The 19,580-nt window shown below is 37.1% G+C and overlaps 1 protein-coding gene across 26 annotated transcripts in view; it reads left to right on the forward strand.

The window, feature by feature from the left end:
• PHF21A (PHD finger protein 21A) overlaps nucleotides 1-19,580 on the forward strand; it is a 192,356-nt gene that overhangs the window by 11,964 nt on the left and 160,812 nt on the right. For 17 of the 26 annotated variants that reach the window (XM_027562545.1, XM_027562553.1, XM_027562544.1 and 14 more), the window contains 2 exons: nucleotides 17,713-17,753; nucleotides 19,110-19,221. The gene's annotated coding sequence lies outside the window, so the exon portion shown is untranslated. Of the gene's footprint in view, nucleotides 1-17,712; nucleotides 17,754-19,094; nucleotides 19,222-19,580 lie in introns of all 26 variants that reach the window. The other 9 variants (XM_027562540.1, XM_027562548.1, XM_027562541.1 and 6 more) reach the window with 2 other exon arrangements.

A 19,580-nucleotide genomic window follows, 5' to 3' on the forward strand; every position in this document is an offset into this window, starting at 1 on the left:
TAAACCTCTAATGCCCTAGACTGAGTATTACCTGTGGGACAGAAAGCATTTACGTTCTTTTTGTTTGAGTTGAGTTGCATGCGTGCTCAGTTGTGTCCGACTCTTTGCGAACCCAAGAACTGGAGCCCGCCAGGCTCCTCTGTCCATGGCATTTCCCAGGCAAGAATATTGGAGTAGGTTTGCATTTCCTACTCCAGGGGATTTTCCTGAACAGAGGGATTGAACCCTTGTCTCTTTGCATCTCCTGCGTTGCCAGGCTGATTCTTGACCACTGTGCCACCATTAGAAATGGTTGTAGTTATTTTTTAAAAATTTAAAATGTCATCTTAAGTAAAATGAAAACATTGTTTTCTGTCCTGCACAAGTAAATTAGGAAATATCACTTAAGAATTAAATTCTGTTAGTTTATTCTGGTAGTTATTTATAAGGAGATCAGTTGTGGTTTCAGATAACTTTTTAAAAAAAATTGTAGTCTCTCTTTCTGATTGTTAGGAGGGGTTCATTCAACATTTATACAGTAGAGTTTTAAAACCAAGAAAATACTTGTGCTGTTTTAATAAATAGAAACGCAAACCAGTACAGATTAATGGGCGTACAGATATCCTGCCTAGGAATTAGTGTTGGTTGACCTCACCTTCATCCCTAACCCTACTTACTCAATCACCTTTGAATGCTATACTGGTAACCCAGCATTTTTTAAAGCAGTAAAAAAAAAAAAAAAAAAAAAAAAGGAAGGTAAATAATTGGAAGTGCCAATAATTTAATGAGTACCAATAATTCATTTTTTCTGGTGTTATTTATATTTTAAAAAGCATTCTAAAGACCTTATAATCTGCAGTAAATATCTTTTGATTCTAGCTTTGAGAGTTTTGACTTGTTGATAAGGTTATATTAATAATTCACCTTTGTAATTTTTAAGTTGAAAATTTTTATGGATAATAAGTTTTTCATTATAAAAGTTTAAAACGTGTCTTTCTAATTCTAGAATGTGCTCTTATCTAAAGTGCTTTGTAGGTCTTTAGATCCCTGTTTAGTGAAGTGCTAGAGCATGGCCTTAAAATTCTAAGAATTGGGTCTGATAGGGTGTAGCAGTTAACTAGTTTTAACAAGCCAAGTTAAGGTTATCTCTCATTGGTAGCTTCTTAGGTGCTTTTCATTTTGTGTGGCTTAGACTATGCTCTGGAGAGTATTTTATTATTTCTCATAATAATTTGATAAATGCACAAAGGACTCAGTATATGCCATGGATGGTAAAACTGAGGCAGAGACAAGAATTTGAGTAAGTTGATATTAATAGCAGAGCCTAATTTTCCTGCCTTTCTTATTCTAGTTTTGGTCTTCTTAACCTGTATACCCAAACTTAAATATTATGGCCCCCATAAATGTGTATTTATATATAATTTCCTGAACCTAGTATTTTATGCATGTTATAAAACATACAGGAAATTAGAAATTTTAAAAAGGATGAGATTTAAAAACATAAGTTGTAATTTCTTCCCATGGCCCTCTTCTTTCCCCAGGGTGGGTGCACCCACTTGGAGACTAGCGGCCTAGATAGGCCATTCTTCTGCAGAAGAGGTAGCCATGGGGACACCTGGAGGACCATTGGTACAAAGTGTGGGGCTCTTAAGTTGGAGTGATCTTTTACAGCTTTTTAATTTTAAAGCAACAGCCTTTCTTTCTGTGAAGGCTGAATGATCGAGAGTAAAGGCCTTGAGAGAGGTTAGCTTAAAAGACAGAAATATAGGCCTTATTTGTTTTCTTCAGAGTTGACCAAAGGGAGAAGGCTGGCCTACCCTGACAGCTCCTACTCCCACTATGGAGATGGCAGTGCCTTTTCCTGTTGTTGTTAGGCAGTTTATAGAACGCAGGATAGCTTGGTAAGCGTCTTCTCTGTGCCTGATATGACGTAACATTGTGGAGTATGCAGCATGCATGTTAAGTACAAGTGGTTGTATTTGGCTTGTTGCTGCAGCAGTTTTGAGGCTGTCTTAAAAAGCAATTATCACTCGATAGGGTTGGATATGTGCAAATTATTGAAATCATCATTTCACGAAGACCAAACTTTGTAACTTGAATTATTCTATTTAGTATTTGTTTTCTACTCCCCCCTCCTCCCCCCACATAACTCAGAGCAGAATTCTTTTTCTGAAAGGAACAGATGCCGTTAGCTTATCAGGACCTGATACCAAAAAGCCCACAAAAATCTTTCTGCTGCTTATTCTCTTTATTTAATGTATATGCAAAGCATATTGTAATTATTGCTGTTAGAGGGTTTTAAGCTGATGGTTCCTCCCCACCCTTTTTGTCCTCAAGGGAGATAGATCAGGAATGCCAAATTGACAACTTGGTATAAGGAAATAATGACCACTGAAATAAAACAGGAGTTCAAATAAAAGCAAACCAGATACAAATGTAGAATGAAAATATCTTTTAGTAAAATGTTAGCATGCTGTACTTGGAACAGATGCCACATTAATTCAAAAGAGAGCCCAGAAAATGTGGCAACTTTACGATGTCAATGGAGGGAGCTGCAATAGTTCCTGTTCTTATTGTGTCAAGTTCTCAGTACCTCCAGGTCCAGTCCTGTTTTTCTATTTATTTTCTGTGTATATTCCATGTTAATATTGCAAATATTAAATCCATGCTTAATATTTTTGTTTATATTGTTAACTACATTGTCATATTAATAGATATTAGGGTAAAAGCCCAGTAACTTGTAATCCAACAGTAATGATCTTGTTTTAAATATGCATATCAAGATTTGTAGAATCTGAGGCAGAAACGGACTTTTCTAGACACCCTTCAGGGCACGTGTATGCTAACAACGTAGTCTAAGAATTGAGGCTTTCAAAGAGGCCTACTGCCTTTTGAATGTAGAATTTGGACAAGTTACAAAACTGAGAATTTTGCATTTTTTTCTCATTTAAATCTGTAGTTATCATTGGACATTTGCTATGATTTTTAAGTAGCTTAGATTCATTCATTCCTTTTGCTGTGTTTTTTATGGTGTTTGGAAAGAAGAAGATGGGGTGATGGAAGGGTACTGTGTGCACTTGGGTACTTGCAGAGCGACATTCATTTTATAGAAGATCTCACTGGGACGTGTCTGAATTGCCTGTATCTTGCAGTGCGTGGTTAGCGTGGGTCTGAGTGTGCAGGGAGATGGGCTGGGGGCTTTTAACCTGATTTACAGTGTGCTACTTCCTGAGCACTGCAGTGATCTAGTCACCAGGGGCATATCTCCTGTGCCTGTAAAGTCTGGTGAGCATGCTTAGAAAAGCACTACTAGTTTTCTCTGATTAGTTGAAGCATGAAGCCTTACAATTTACTAGTTTTGTGAAAAGGTTAAAAGTTTTGTTTTCGGGCAGTTCAAATGAAGGGAGGTTTTTAGCATGGCAGTAGAGCACAGTGGTTAAGAGTATGGGCGCTGGAGCCAGTCTGCATAGGCTCAGATCCTGGCTGTGCTCTGCGCAGTCTGGATTTGTATTAGCTCTGTGACAGATCCCTTCATCTGCTGTGCCCCTGCCTCAGTTTCTTCATCTGTAAAGTTTGAATAAATAAGAGTACTCTTTTTCTGAGGTGGTTAGAAGGAATAAATAAGTGCCTGACATGTAGTAAGCACTAAATAAATGGTAGCTGTTTTCAGGTATTATTAACCTTAATTCTAGACTTATTCTCTTCTCAGGGTTTGAGACAAATGTTGCATAATTGGTGAAGAGCCTAAGCTTGCAAGTCTGACCTGTGGGTTGGAATCTCAGTGTGTGTGTGTTAGTTGCTCAGTTATAGCTGACTCTGTGTGACCCCATGGACTTGTAGCCCACCAGGCTCCTCTCCCACCAGGAATTCCTGTCCATGGAATTCTGCAGGCGAGAATACTGGAGTGGGTAGCCGCCATTCCCTCAGGGGATCTTCCCAACCTAGGATCAAACCCAGGTTTCCTGTATTGTAGGTGGATTCTTACTATCTGAACCACCAGAGAAGCCCCTGGACTCTCAGTACAACCACTTCATGTTGAGTGTGTGACCTTGGATTGATTATTTAAGCTCTTTTTAACAAATATGTCTCCTGTACATTCATTCATTCCTTTTGCTGTGTTTTTTATGGTGTTTAGGAAGAAGAAGAAAGGGTGATGGAAGGGTACTATACACACTTGGGTACCAGTGCTGTATACCAAGCATTCTGGTGTTCACTTGGACTTTTCACTTTCTTTACTGATGACATAGGGACAATAATATTGACCTCTTTGGATTGACATGAAGATAACATGGGGATGTCTTAAGATACTTTATGAGCTTGATTATCGTTGTTACGGTTATTGTTGTTTAGTTGCTAAGTCATGTCCGACTCTTTGTGACCCAGTGGATTCTATAGCCTGCCAGCTCCTCTGTCCGTGGGATTCTCCAGGCAAGAATACTGGAGTGGATTGCCATTTCCTTCTCTAGGGGATCTTCCCAACCTAGGGATTGAATCCAGGTCTCCTATATTGGCAGACGGATTCTTTACCACTGAGCCACCAGAGAAGCCTGCTGTTGTTGTCACAGTCCCACTATAAGTTTATGGGAAAAGGGTAAATATGGAACAACTTAGAAAAGAGAGTTTTTTCCTGAAATGTCATGAGAAAAGATATGGATGGGAAAAGTGACCTAATGAGTTCTTGTTTGTGGAAACTGCTAAGAGAAGTATAAAATAGATGGGAGTATGTCAGTTATTACAGAGACTTTGAAAAGTATTTCAGGGCACTTTATATTTTTTAAAACTCTAGTGATAAAAGAATTTTTTTGCACCAAGATACTGATATTTACAGTAGGTCACTTAGCATCAAGGCAGTAGCAGATTAGGCATTGTATTACAACACACAGGTTCAGAATTCTAATCAGCTGGTCAGTCCATTGGATCTACAGCCCAGGACAACTTGAGAACACATGCTTGGTATCATAACTCATGGAAACAAATGTAGAACCTCAAAGATATAAAAGTGGCATAGGAATGCTTTCTAGTAATGATGGACACAGTTTATTTCCCTTTTTATTTTGAGCATTTTTCCTTTGTGAAATTTCCTCTCATTTGGTGCCTGATTTTTTCTTTCAGTAATTGTTATTTTCTTTCTATATTTAATCATCATATGTTACCTATATTGAGCCTAGAAACTGGGCCTGAGAACAAGTTGATTGTGAGAAAAGCCATACTTTGTCTCTGCCTTACAGTGATCTCAGAATTAAGTTTTTGGAAAAGAATTTGAGTTTTAAATGCTTTTTGAGTTTTTAAGTGTACTTTTGAGTTTTAAATATATTCATTAGTATGTTGGTACATATATCTATAGGTATGTATGTATCTGGTAAGTGAAACCAGTCATTGAGGGGAATGATCATTAAGTATGAAGTAGGATTAATTTTATTCATTTACTGCCAGTTTAGATCTGAAACCTTTTTCGTCTTTGGTCTGTGTAGTTTTTTTCCCCTGGGATCAACAAGTGTGTTTGTGATAGCTTACCAAATCCTGAATACAGTATATGTTGCCAGTAGTGAGCATTTGAGTTAAAAAATAGAATAATAGCTTCCATTAACTTTTTTTCTCATTTACCCAACTGCACCACTGATAAAGGCCTAGTAGGTGGATAGAAGTCTTTATTCAATTTTATTTTGTCTGTGTTCCTAAAACATTGTTTCTGCTTTCTGAGCAGAAACTCCAACAAGGTTGTTTTGATAAAATGTACTTTAGCTCGACAAATATTTTTTAAAATTAAGCAATTTTATAGCAGGTTGTGTAGTTTTTTTTTTTTTTTTCAATTAAAAAATTATCTTACTTTACAATAGCCAGAGTGGTCAGGAAGTCAAGTTTGCACTTTTAGAATTAGCATAGCAGGCGTATAGTGTGTGTCCTGTGTTCTCTTCATTTCAGTCTGTGTTCAGGATCTGTAAAACTTGCTTCTCTTGGGTGAATGGAATTGTAAAAAGTTTAGAAGTGTATTTTATTTTAACAAACAGGGGAGTTAGAAGTGGATGCTAAATGGCCTCTTTGGGGTTGATTTAAAGAATTACACAATTTTGAAAATCATGTCCCTGCCTCATTTGTAAAAGGTGGGCTACTTTTGACTGCTGTCACACTTGTGCAGGAGCCTGTCTGGTTCGTGGTAAGTCAGCTACTTTGCAGAGATGCTGCCATCAACCCCTCCATTTCTTTTGCTCTCCCCTCTTCTTTATTATCTTTGAACTTTCATCTGTGCTTATGCCATTCCCTGTCTGCTGTTCATCACTCCTTCCAAAGCAACCACCATCTTATTCTGTTTCTCTTAAAAACAGAACATTATTTCAATGATTACTTTTTAAACAGAGAGACTTGTTATTATAGACCTCAAAGCTTGACAGTTTGTGAACCTCTGCATTTTGGCCCCTCAGCCAGGAGTTGGATAATAGCTTAAAATCACTTCTAAAGTAACCGAAGATTTGTGAAACATTTCATATCTGAACAAGGGAGAGAATAGAAAAAGACCTTTTTACCTCAAAAGTTGCTTTATTTTCTGATAGGAGGGGAACTGGGATCGTAGAGGGGAGGGGGGTAGCCTTGTTACTTAACCAAGATAAAAGAAATAGGAAGCATTAATTTGTTAGATTGCCCTCTGTAGTCCTGTGGACCTAATTGGAGAAGAAAATGGAGAAGTTGGTGTTGCTTATTCTGAAAGTATTTTGATTTATTAGTAGAGAGAGGGCTAGTAGAATTTCTTTAGTTTGTAAAATACAAAATATGGCTAAAGATACCTTGTTATTAGGCATTGATTGTTTCCATTTCATTGTTGGTAATTACACAATAGCAGACCCTTACCTTTTCAGATTTCTCCTGTGATTTTTAAACTGTTAACTGAATTGTTTTGGTAAGAAAAGTAAAACTTGGAAATTTTAGTTGTGGTTACATGTAATGGGTATGTTGGATTTAAATTCAGTAGCTTCTAAAGTCTGTACCAGGCATTTCATCCATTTTTCAGTTACACATAGAGAAAAACATATTTGAGACAAGAGCCTTAACTTTATAGGATTTCTAAAAACTTCTTTTTATGGAAATTTAAAAACATACACAGAAGTAGAGTGAATATTAGCAAACCCTACATACCTGTTAACCCAACTTTAACAATTATTAACATTTGCCAAACTTTACATATAAGAAAAATAATCTTACATTTTTAGAACATGTATTACAATAGATATGTTGGTATACTCAAATGGAAAGTATGTGTGCTGGAATGTTAACTCTGTACATACATTGTAAATTTAATACTGGTAATCATCTTTTAAGGTAATGTTGTTTTCATTTGTTTTTTAACTTACTGAAGATGTCTGAACCACCATCAACTTAACAGAGAACCATATCTACTGGAAGGATTTTAGTTTTCTTCTCTGTCTTTTGAAACTTAAGATGATTAGTTTTGAATTTATTGTTCTTAAGAGTTGCATTTAATTTTATGAGCACTTCCCGTCTGCAGCTTTTGTGTGGACCACCACAAATGGCCATTTCTAGTGTATGCTGGGCAATATTTGTCAGCTTATGGGGGAAAATCGCCAAGTCTTGTTCTGCACTTTCTCTTGCATATTCTGTTTGTACTTCACCCAAATGGATGTGTGGATTGACTAGGGAATATACGCTGTAACTGTGAAATAGTTTATTGAGGAGGGAATTTTGACTCCCTGCTAACCTGGACCCGGTAACAGTTTTTAAGAACTTAGAACTTAAGTTACTGTTCATTTCTCTGTGGAGGAGTAGCAAGTTGTGCATGTGTCTGCAGTTGTGGGTCCTGTTCATTACCAGTTACTACAAGGTGATGGTAGGCTTATTTCTAAATTTCCTTGCCTTTATTAGTTTAAATTAGACCCGTAGGGGTAATTATTCCACCCCAGTGCATGAGGAAGCAGTCATTGGTGGCTGTGCATCTAAACCCATGTACCGTACGTTGGAAAGATAACTTTTAACGTTATGATGCTGTTTGGCATATTTAGTTTAGTGCAAGGAGTGCATTTATTTAACAGGACTCTTAATAAGCTCCCATTATACCAAAGATATCTTTTTAAAAATTATACTTAAGAAGACTTTGTAGTATTCCCCAGTAGAGTTCATCTAGAGCTGCAAAACCTTACTAAAATAAAACTTATTCCTTTAACCGGTATTCATTTAAGTGGGTTTTTCTGTACTTGGTTTCCATGGAAATAGCGAATAGCTAACGTTATTTATAAGGTGGAAGTAAAATAGGGTGCCTAATGGGACCCCATGCTGCTCTGATGAAGAGACTTAGGAAAAAAAAATCCATGCTCATGGGATTTTTTTTTTTAAACAAGGTTAATGGAAGCCCTGATTTCAGTCTTCTGTAACAGAAAATATTTTGGGTTTTAAAGGCTAGCTTTAATATCAGGCAAACTTCTTTTTTAGTATGTATTGCTTTCACTTTAAAATTTTAGGACCACTTACTTATCAGCACGATTGAGACTTTATGCTTCAGAGTCGTGTTTCTTTGTGGTTTTTGTTTCAAAAGTTAGAATCCCCAGCATATTGTAGCTGTTTCAATTTCTCATTGACATTTCAAAGTACAGATAAAAAGCTAAATGTTCATTAATGATAGCAGTGGTGATAAAGAATCAATATGTTGGACTACATAGTTTTTTTTTTTTAACTGTGAATGTTATGGAACCATTTAGTTTTCAGGCCTTAAGTCAGGGTTCTTTTTCATTTGTGTTGTGGAGCTAAGATCAGAAGAAGATCTTAATTTTCTTTGTAGAATAGAAATGGGGAAAATCTTAATTTCTCTTTCTTTAAAAAATGGATTGCTGCCAAAGCCTTTCTAATTGAAATAAATGTTAATTCTTTTAGTAACTGTGGATTAGGAATAAAACTTGGCTTTTTCCTTGCTGCTCCGGTAAGGCCTACTCTTTCTTAGTTTTTGTAGGCCTTCAGCAAAGCTTTGTGGTTTTTTTAAAGCCCTTACATGTGAAAGAATATCACTCCCTTTGTGTGTCTGTTTGTGACTGGGGTGTGTGTGTGAGTGCATGTGTGTGTCTCACTAATTTTTCTGTAGCCTGAAACACACCTGCTCATTTTTCAGCCTGGTGAGTACAGCAGTGAAGTGAGAAGTGAGGCAGTATGAGACACAATAAGGTGCTATAATTTTTATTTTAGTTTTGGTTGTCTTTGGCAGCTTGTGATTGTTATCTGTTTGTCTGGAAGTGCTTTGTGATTATTCCAGGCTGTCAGTGCAGCAGGAGTTTTCTTCTGTGCTGTTTAAAGGCAAGGATTGCAGTGCACTCAGGGCTCCATCGGGAGAGGAGTTTTTGTTTTGTTTGTGTGTGTGTTTCTTTGGACGAGCTTCTCCTACAGTTGGGCTTCCTGTGCTCTAATGTAAAAAAGTCTAGTATGTTTTAATCCTGTTGAATTCTTGTGTGAGATATTTTATCTCCAGCAGTTCACTCTTTTTTTTTTTTTTCCCCCACCTGTGCATATTGGTGCTATTTTATAAAGTTTCCCTTATGCAGTAATTGTTCTTTTAGTTTAGCTTTTTCTTGTATATTTTTAAAATCAAGTGTTTACCAGTGACCTTCCTTAGTGACTTTTATTTGAATGATCTTTGTTCTTTAGAGACATAGGAATTTGGGTCTATTATCCCGTCACTGAGAGAACAAGTCCCAGTAGTTGCAGTTAGTGCCACAGAAAGGGTTTTCACAGGTTCCGTGCTGGGCGTTGATCCTCCTCCTCGCTTCACACCCAGAACTCCCATTAGTGTTAACAGGAGGCACTGGCTTAAATCCCTGTACACCAAGATGAATACAAGCTCTTCTGTAATGCTTTATAGATAACTCAGTTGTTTTTCGTTGATGATGGCTAGAGTTTTGGTCCTGAGGTTAACTGATTATTAAAATAAGAGTTTGAGTTGTCTTGGGATATGGGGTGATTTACTAAGTCTGATCTGTAATTAAGGTTATGTTATGATGATTAGACTCAGAAAACATTTATACCTTTGTGCACTGTGGAAGCTTGTGAATAAGGATTTTTGTACTTTATAGCATGATGAAGCAAGAATTCTCCTTTCCATTGATTTTTTGTAATATATTACTACAAAATAAATGATTTTTACAAGTTTTTGTACGTATTCTAAGAATTTAAGTAACTTTTTTTTTTCATTTGTAAGCCTGAACACAATTACTCTCTAGCATTTTAAGTCTCTTGTCAGCTAATGTTGCTAACATTTTTCAAGCATATAGAAGCTAATAATGTGCACTGTCTTACAGCGTGGACACTGCAATTACTGGTCAAGTATTAGATGATCACTGTTTACTATGCCTATCTGAATTGTGGGTTTTTATTACTTTATTTATGCAGAGTGTAATGGAAGGATTCCTAGATGGAGAGCAGTAAATCTGGGGTTTAGACTGGGCTTTGCCTCTTATAGTCTTAATAGCTAGTGGCTAGACATCTAGATTTTTTGGACCACTCTTCCCCTTGAAATGAAAGTATGGATCTGGTGCTCTAGGATGTCCATTCTAGCTTTAGGTTATTTGAAGGCCTACTTTCCTAGGTCCTGAAGGTAGTAGAGATGTATAAGGCAATGGTTCCTAATCTTGGCTGTGCATCAGAATCTTCTGGAGGAACTTAAAAAAATTACAGATATCTGGGCTCCGAATCAGATATAATGAATGCAGAATCTTGATATAGGTTTGAGAACTCTTGTGCAGGACATTATTTCTGTTCTACACATGTTGAGGGGGTGTGTGTGTGTATAGTTAGGGAAATGAGACATGTAAGTTACAGTGTTAGATAGTACATGGTTAATTTCTAAGGTGAATGAGGAAGATGATAAACACTTCGCGAATTAAAAGAATGGAGAACTGGGAGTTGGAAGGGCTATTAATCAATGAGTCTTTATCTGGGTCCTAATGGTTGAGTAGGACTTGGATAGGCAGAGAGAAGATTAAAAAAAGGGTATTCCTGGTGTAAGAAAGAACGTCCCTAAAGTGAACCTTTGGGGAGGGGGACAGTTCTGATGAATGTTTTAATCTTTGTTTTAGTATTCTACTCTTGCAGCTGCTGTAGTTTTCCTGACATTTGAGGAAGTGAACTGTTGAAGGTATTTGATGGGAGAGAGTGTTCCAGAAGAGCCCTGAGAAGAGAACTTGTTAGGAGTTTTTGAAATACAGAAAAGAGGCCAGGGTGGCTGGAGTAAATTGAGGAATGGGGAGAGGGAAGAAGGTGAGATCTAAGAGTAACCGAGGCCCACATCACTAGAGCCTTGTGCCATTGTAGAGGAATTCAGCTTTTTCTCTAAGCATGATGAGAAGCCATTTGAGGATTTTGAGCAGAGGCGTAACTAGATCTGTCTTTTAAAAAGGCTACTGAGAGACTAGACTTTGGAGCACAAAGATGGAAGTGGGGAAGCTGGCCAATTAGGAAGCTATTGCAGTAATGTAGGTGAAAGATGATGGTGACTTGGACTAAGGAGGTGGTAGTAGAGTTGAGACAAGTGGTCACAGTCCCATGTATTTTGAAGGCAGAGGCAAGAACGTCAGTTATTGGACTGGATGTAGGATGTGGGGAAGAGGAGTCAGTGATGACTTTAAGATTTTGTCCTGAAAGGATGGAGTTTCCATTTATTGAAATGAGGATGACTCTGGGGAGGAAGTTGGGGGATAGGTAATCAAGAGTTTAGTTTTAGATTTGTTGAGCTTGAGAAGCCAATTTGACAGGTGTCAAATGGGCAGTTTGATATGTAGGTTTGGAAATTAAGGGGCAGGTCTGGGCAGAGATACAAATTTTGGAGTCACCAGTGTACAGATCCTTTTATAGCTATGAGACTGGATGAGTTTGCCTAATGGGAAGAATTCTAAGAACTGAGCCTTGGGGGAGTTCAACATTTGAGGTCTTGAGAGATGAGAAAGAACTAGCAGAAGAAACCCAGAAGATTGCCTAAAGAGATTAGGAAAAAAATCAGGTGTGACTGGTGTCCTGGCAGTCAAGAGAAGAAAGGATTTCATGAAGGAAGGGATGGTCAGCAGGGTCAGATAATACTGTGTGAACAGGGAAATGAGGGCTGAGACTTAACTGTTGGATTTAGCAACAGAGAGGTCACTGTTCTAAACAAGACTGAAGGAGGCAAAGCCCTAATGGAGTGGGTTCAGTAGAGAATGAAAGGAGAGGAACTGGGGACAGGGACTTCGGTTAACTCTTTCAGGGAGTTCTGCTACAAGTTGCAGTGCAGATAATAACTACCGAAGACAATAACTACAGAAGAATATGGAGTTATGGAAGGCTGTTTTTTTTAGATAAAAGAAGCAAAATGATCCAGTAGTGAAAGAAAATTTGATGCTTCAGGAAAGAGAGGGGAGAGGGATGCCCTTGAGAGGGTGAGATTAAGAGGGCTCGGGGCAAGAGGGATGATTATGATATTGGGCCGCACCTAAAGGACTAAATCTCCTTTAGCAGGATTCTGCTTTTTCATCTGAGCATTTATTTGCATTTAAATTTATTTCAAACTTATTATACTCTCTGTTAGAAGTTAGGAAAGACAGATAAAAAGCAGTAAAACTTACTGTATATGAAATAGTGTATCAGCTTGGTGTAGTAGAAGAGATTGAATCTTCTGTGTAAGGTGACATTTTAAAGTGTCTTTGACAATTATCTGTGCTATTCTAGTCCCTTATCAAAATTTATGATTGAGCACAGATTGTTCAAAATTTGTAATGGGGTGGATTTTAGCCTAATTTAAGACCTAATCTAGTGTTGAACTCTTCCTCTGCAAAATTTGTTTTTGGTTTATGTATATTCTTCATACACGAAGGTTTTAAGATGTTTTACAAAAGATATTTACAAAGTAGTTATTAATCATCTTCACGACCCAGATAATCACGATGGTGTGATCACTGACCTAGAGCCAGACATCCTGGAATGTGAAGTCAAGTGGGCCTTAGAAAGCATCACTACGAACAAAGCTAGTGGAGGTGATGGAATTCCAGTTGAGCTATTTCAAATCCTGAAAGATGATGCTGTGAAAGTGCTGCACTCAATATGTCAGCAAATTTGGAAAACTCAGCAGTGGCCATAGGACTGGAAAAGGGCAGTTTTCATTCCAATCCCAAAGAAAGGCAATGCCAAAGAATGCTTAAACTACTGCACAATTGCACTCATCTCACACGCTAGTAAAGTAATGCTCAAAATTCTCCAAGCCAGGCTTCAGCAATATGTGAACCGTGAACTTCCTGATGTTCAAGCTGAGTTTAGAAAAGGCAGAGGAACCAGAGATCAAATTGCCAACATCCACTGGATCATGGAAAAAGCAAGAGAGTTCCAGAAAAGCATCTATTTCTGCTTTATTGACTATGCCAAAGCCTTTGACTGTGTGGATCACAATAAACTGTAGAAAATTCTGAAAGGGATGGGAATACCAGACCACCTGATCTGCCTCTTGAGAAATCTGTATGCAGGTCAGGAATCAACAGTTAGAACTGGACATGGAACAACAGACTGGTTCCAAATAGGAAAAGGAGTTCGTCAAGGCTGTATATTGTCACCCTGTTTATTTAACTTATATGCGGAGTACATCATGAGAAACGCTGGACTGGAAGAAGCACAAGCTAGAATCAAGATTGCCGGGAGAAATATCAATAACCTCAGATATGCAGATGACACCACCCTTATGGCAGAAAGTGAAGAGGAACTCAAAAGCCTCTTGATGAAAGTGAAAGTGGAGAGTGAAAAAGTTGACTTTAAGCTCAACATTCAGAAAACGAATATCATGGCATCCGGTCCCATCACTTCTTGGGAAATAGATGGGGAAACAGTGGAAACAGTGTCAGACTTTATTTTTTTGGGCTCCAAAATCACTACAGATGGTGACTGCAGCCATGAAATTAAAAGACGCTTACTCCTTGGAAGGAAAGTTATGACCAACCTAGATAGCATATTCAAAAGCAGAGACATTACTTTGTCAACAAAGGTTCGTCTAGTCAAGGCTATGGTTTTTCCTGTGGTCATGTATGGATGAGAGTTGGACTGTGAAGAAGGCTTAGCGCCGCAGAATTGATGCTTTTGAACTGTGGTGTTGGAGAAGACTCTTGAGAGTCCCTTGGACTGCAAGGAGATCCAACCAGTCCATTCTGAAGGAGATCAGCCCTGGGATTTCTTTGGAAGGAATGATGCTGAAGCTGAAACTCCAGTACTTTGGCCACCTCATGCGAAGAGTTGACTCATTGGAAAAGACTCTGATGCTGGGAGGGATTGGGGGCCCGAGGAGAAGGGGACGACAGAGGATGAGATGGCTGGATGGCATCACTGACTCGATGGACGTGAGTCTCAGTGAACTTCGGGAGTTGGTGAGGGACAGGGAGGCCTGGCGTGCTGCGATTCATGGGGTCGCAAAGAGTCGGACACGACTGAGTGACTGATCTGATCTGATTAATCATCTCAAATTTATTGATGATATTTAAAAATTTTATAACCATATCAGAAATCTGAATGATTCATTTCTTTATTGGCTATAATTAAAGCAGCTACAATACCTGTGAAGTTCCAGAGAGGAGGTGGAACAATTTTTAGTTTGCAAAAAATCCTGTGACGTTATGTTAACAAGATAGTATTCAACTCTAAAAGTAAAAATAATTACTCCAATTCATGTGTGTTGAATGTATTTTTCAGGAACAAATCTATTTAAAATATTTAAGCAAATAAGGCTAAAATTTTGAAGTACTTTAGCTGCAAGTGTCAAATGTATGTGAGAAGTTGTGGACTTTCCGATCAACCTAACCTGAGGAAGTCAAACTTGCATTTTAGACTTACATATATTTTGCATATATATAATGTAAAAAGTACAAGTTACATGTAAATATTTTTGCGGCTAACTAATTTTTATTAAATTACAGAAATATTTGCTTTTCTTTTTTTAAATCAATATCCCAGTCACTTAATAATCAGTCTTCAGAAGGAACACTTTGGGTAGTTCTAATGCAGTGTTTAAGAATCACTAGTCTAAAAATAATTTACTCTTTTTGGGTATCTGAACCTCTGTGAATCTTATTTAAGTTGTGGATCTTCTTCCCAGAATACTATTACACTCACAATTCAGCATATAGTATTGTGGAGTTGGCAAACCCCTCTGAAGCCTATTCATGGGGATCCCTTAGGCATAAAGGAGGTCAAGTGTTAAAACCAGCCTTAGAGAGCTTACTTATGTGATTTTTCTTTAAAATTTTATATGAAGATTTTCCCCAAAATATTTGGTCAGTATTTATCCTAGTTTCTTAAGAGAGTAACTGCTGAAGCTGGATAAGAGAAAGTGTGATCTAGTAGAAAGGCCAGCTTAGTCAAAGGAATCTCAGGGTCTGTGTACTTTTCTGTCGCTTGATACCAACTAGCTGTGTGACCTTCAGGGAAGTCACTTAACCTCTCAGACTTTGATTTCCATTGTGATTTCTGCCATCCATGCAAGCAATGTTATGAGTAGTTTTGTGATATCATGGTAAGATTCCTTGTCAATTAGGGATTGACTCTGCTGTTTATTTTTGGAGAAAATGCCCCAGAGATAAGGTGCATCCATTGCCCTTCTTACTGAATATGATTTTCAGAAAAGTTTATTTGACTGTACCTTCTCAAATGCCATTTGTGTAAAAGTTGAAATCCCGATCCCATCCTGACCACTTTGAGTCTCAACATATTTTATACATTCTGAGTATAAGCTACTGTTACGTATTACAGTTACAATTCTCCAGTTCTGTGGATTGCTTTTTCATTCTCTTAAATGGTGTTTTTTTTTTTTTTTTTTGATGAACAGAAGTTCCTAATTTTTATTTGATCCAACATATCTATCTTTTCCTTTTCATTATGTTTTAAAATGGCAGTCAACTGTTTTTATCCAAAGTCACTCATTTAATAAGTAATGCTGTGGAAGATTGATGCATGAGAGATTGTCCCCAGCATGAAAGAGCTAACAAGAAACGCGTAGTAGGGAAAATAAGCCAGCAACTGAGAGTTAAGGGTCCACTCAATCAATTCATTCATTTAACAAATATCTACTGACCATTTACTTTGTTTTTGGTCACACCACTTGGTTTGTGGAATCTTAGTTCTCCGACCAGGGGTTGAACCTGGGCACAGCAGTGAAAGTGCCCCGCTGTGACCACTGGACTTCTGGGGAATTCTCCCTAAGGAGCCTTTACTGTTTGCCTGGTACTGTCTTAGAGTGGTACAGAATCTGTACTAAGGATCCACTTTTTAAAATTGACATAGAACATCATATTAGTTCTAGGTGTACAACATAGTGGTTTGATATGGGTGTGTATTGTGAACATCACACATAGTTAGATTTTTTTTTTTTCCCTAGTGAGCATCCACTTTTTTGGTAGGGGGAGGCCATACCTTGTGGCATGTGGGATCTTCGTTCTCCAACCAGGGACTGAACCCATGATCCTTGCAGTGGAAGCACAGAGTCCTAACCACTGGACCCCCGGGGAATTCCCAAGAATCTACTTTTTAATAACCACATCATTCTGCAGATCATTTTATAGATTTTTCTTTTGGTTGGTAATCATTCTAATCTTGGTGATTAAAATTGCCATTTATATGGACTAGAACTCTAGAAAAGTACTGCTGCTAAAAGAAAGGCAGAATAAAAGAGCAAATTGAATTTCTTTTGGAAATGAATGTTAACTGCATGAATTGAGGCCCTTTAAAATTATTTTACTATATGTTGGGTATGACTGTGCATGATTAAATAAAAATTTGTGATTTGGATGAAGATTTTTTTAAATATCCCTTAAGGAAATGAGGATTTACATCACACTGTTGGAGTGACATCAGTGGACAGATATACTATGTTTAAGGCGTAGGGTGATAGAGATTTAGAGCATGGTATGCTGAATTTAAATAATACGAAAACACTAAGGAAAAAGTTTTAATTTTACTAATTTTTTTAACTAGAAAAGTTTGGGGCAAGGACAAGTTAAAAATAAATAATATAGCTTGACATGAATTTTCTGACCTTGAAATCAACTTAATGGAGTTTAGATAATCTTAAAAAACCACAATTGATAAAAGCATCACTGAGCATAGATTGGGATCCCAAAACCTTGATTTTTTTTTCTGGTTCTATCAACTGATGTGGCATAGGGAAAGTCACTTTCGTGTTATGTGGTTCACAGTTTAAACTGGTAGCACTTAAGAATGTGAATGAAAAGTTTAATTGAAATTATGACTATACATATAAGATGCTTGAATTTTAAAGCCTTATATAAGACAGGTCCATTTCAAGATTAATTGAAAAAAAAAAAAAAAGCCTTTTAAGTAGATCAAGCTAAGGGCCAATGATGTTAGCCTAATTTGTAAAATAAAGCAGCAAACAGTGAAGGCCATTTGTTGGGGGGGGGGGGGTGTGTGTATTTCTGCATTTCTGTGTCTCTTAGGAAAGGGAAACTATCAGCTACTTTTTCTTGTCTTGAAAAGGCTATCGAAAAGTGGAAAAAAAAATGGAAAATTAGATATCCACTTGCCCTTGAATTCTTCTCTTGTAAAAACGAAGCTCCCTGTCTCTTTCCTTATTTTTTTCGTTTGGGTTTTAAAGCTTTGGAGATTCTTGTGTGTTTTGGTTTTTACCTCATTAAAATGAGTTAGAAATCTTTATGTTATCAGCTTTTGATGACTTGTCATAAGTCTGAGTTTGTAGTCTAATTCCATTTTCCCTTTCTTCTCTTATAGGGAGCAAGAGAACTGAAGGAGAGCCAGTTTCCCCAAAATTGGTAAGTACTTTTTTCAAGCAGGCATACTGTGCCTGATGCTCGTAGGATGATAATTCAAATATTCAGTGATTTTTTTTTCTTTTTTTGCAAAAAAGCTCTCTCCCAGAAATGAGAAAGACTTCACTGTTTGTACTGAGTGAAAGTGAATTTTTGTCTAATTTCACATAACCATATCTCAAATTCATTTGTGTTTCTAATATTACTGCCAGGCTTGCATGTTCCTACGTTCGATAACCTCTTAAAATGTAAAGGTCCCCTTTGCGGAAAATGTCCTTAATGCAGTGGTTAGGGCTGAAAATTCAGAAACCAGGAAATTCAAAAGTTAAGGTTCCCATTGTGTCTTGTATTACTTAATACGCTGTTTAATTTGATGGCCTTAATATATGTGCAAAAAGACTAAGTTAATGTAACTATGGGAACCTTGACTTTGAAATTTGGGGACTCTTAGCATTTATATTATTAAATTTAACGTTGGATTGGCCTCATGTCTGATACTACATTTTCAGTGTATGTTTTGTATAATTCTTGAAGAGGAAAAAGTTTTTAAAATGAGAGAAATGTGGCAGTGTGGGTCATATAGGCAAACATGTTTTTTCCATAGTATCAGTTTTAATGTCTACTTTAACAGCTTATAAATCATCACGCTTAATCATTTGAGTGTATAATTCAGATTACACAGGGCATTCCAGTGTCTAAAGACCAAACAAATATTAACCTAATTTTGAGAGCATGTATTACGATAAAAAATTAAATTCAAACAAGATAACTGGAGTAGGGTAGTCCCTTATTGCAAGGTACTTTTTTTTTTTAATTCTCTCTCTCAAATGGTAATTCATTTAGTGGGTAGAGTAGGTATTTAGTTGAGGCTTCTTTCATAACTTAATGGTCATTGAGGTATCTCTTACCTTTTAGGTATTGAGCTTTGAACATGAAAGGGAGGCATTTGAACCAGTTAATCTTAGATTATACTACCTTTTTATCTACTTGCCTTTCTCTCATGGAACCAATAAAAATAAATAATCAAGACCCCATAGCCCTTTAGTTTGAGATGCAATGGAATCATACATTTCTTAAAGAAGAAGGAATGTTAAGGGCCTTCTCTTTGAACCATTTACCAGGTGTGGCAGTTTCTTCTCTTACATCCCTGACATATTGTTATTCAGATATATCCCTGATGTATTAAATTCTACATTTTAAAGAATATAGCTCATATTTCTGTAATGTGTTCTGAGGAACTGTAATTTCCACAGAAATTAATAAATATTATTGAGGTGGGAGGGTGGGGAAAATGTTCTGTGGTCAAATAATTTGGAAAATGCTGCTTTAAACAAAGTTAAACAGGTTTCTTTACTGCAGGACTTCTCAGAACCTTTAATATGCTAATGTGCATTGTGAATCTCCAAGAGGGGGATATGATATGCAGCATTCTTGAATACTTCTATTGACAGGGAGCCCACTACCTCATAAGGTAACCCATTCCTTTTTTGTACAGCTCTAATCCTTAGCTCTTCCTTAAATTGATCTGAAATCTCTCTCCCGTAACTTCTACTTCTGTTAAGTACTGATTAGTTATACCAAGACTACCGTCCTCTCTTATGTTCTCCTTTGTGTAGTAAAATATTTATCATTAAAAAGCATTCTGGTAAATATGGCAACACTTTCTAAAATGCTTTTATACAACTCTTCTCTTCAGCCTCCTTCATTTTGAATTTCTGTGCATTTTTGAATTTGCTTCAGTGTTCTTGTTGTTGGGTATAGTTGGGAAGAGTTTAGTAGACATGCTCAATTTCTGTAAAGAAAAGTAGCAAATAGAAGAGTGTATGTGTG

Source organism: Bos indicus x Bos taurus, chromosome 15, assembly GCF_003369695.1.
Source record: "Bos indicus x Bos taurus breed Angus x Brahman F1 hybrid chromosome 15, Bos_hybrid_MaternalHap_v2.0, whole genome shotgun sequence".
Lineage (NCBI taxonomy): Eukaryota > Metazoa > Chordata > Mammalia > Artiodactyla > Bovidae > Bos > Bos indicus x Bos taurus.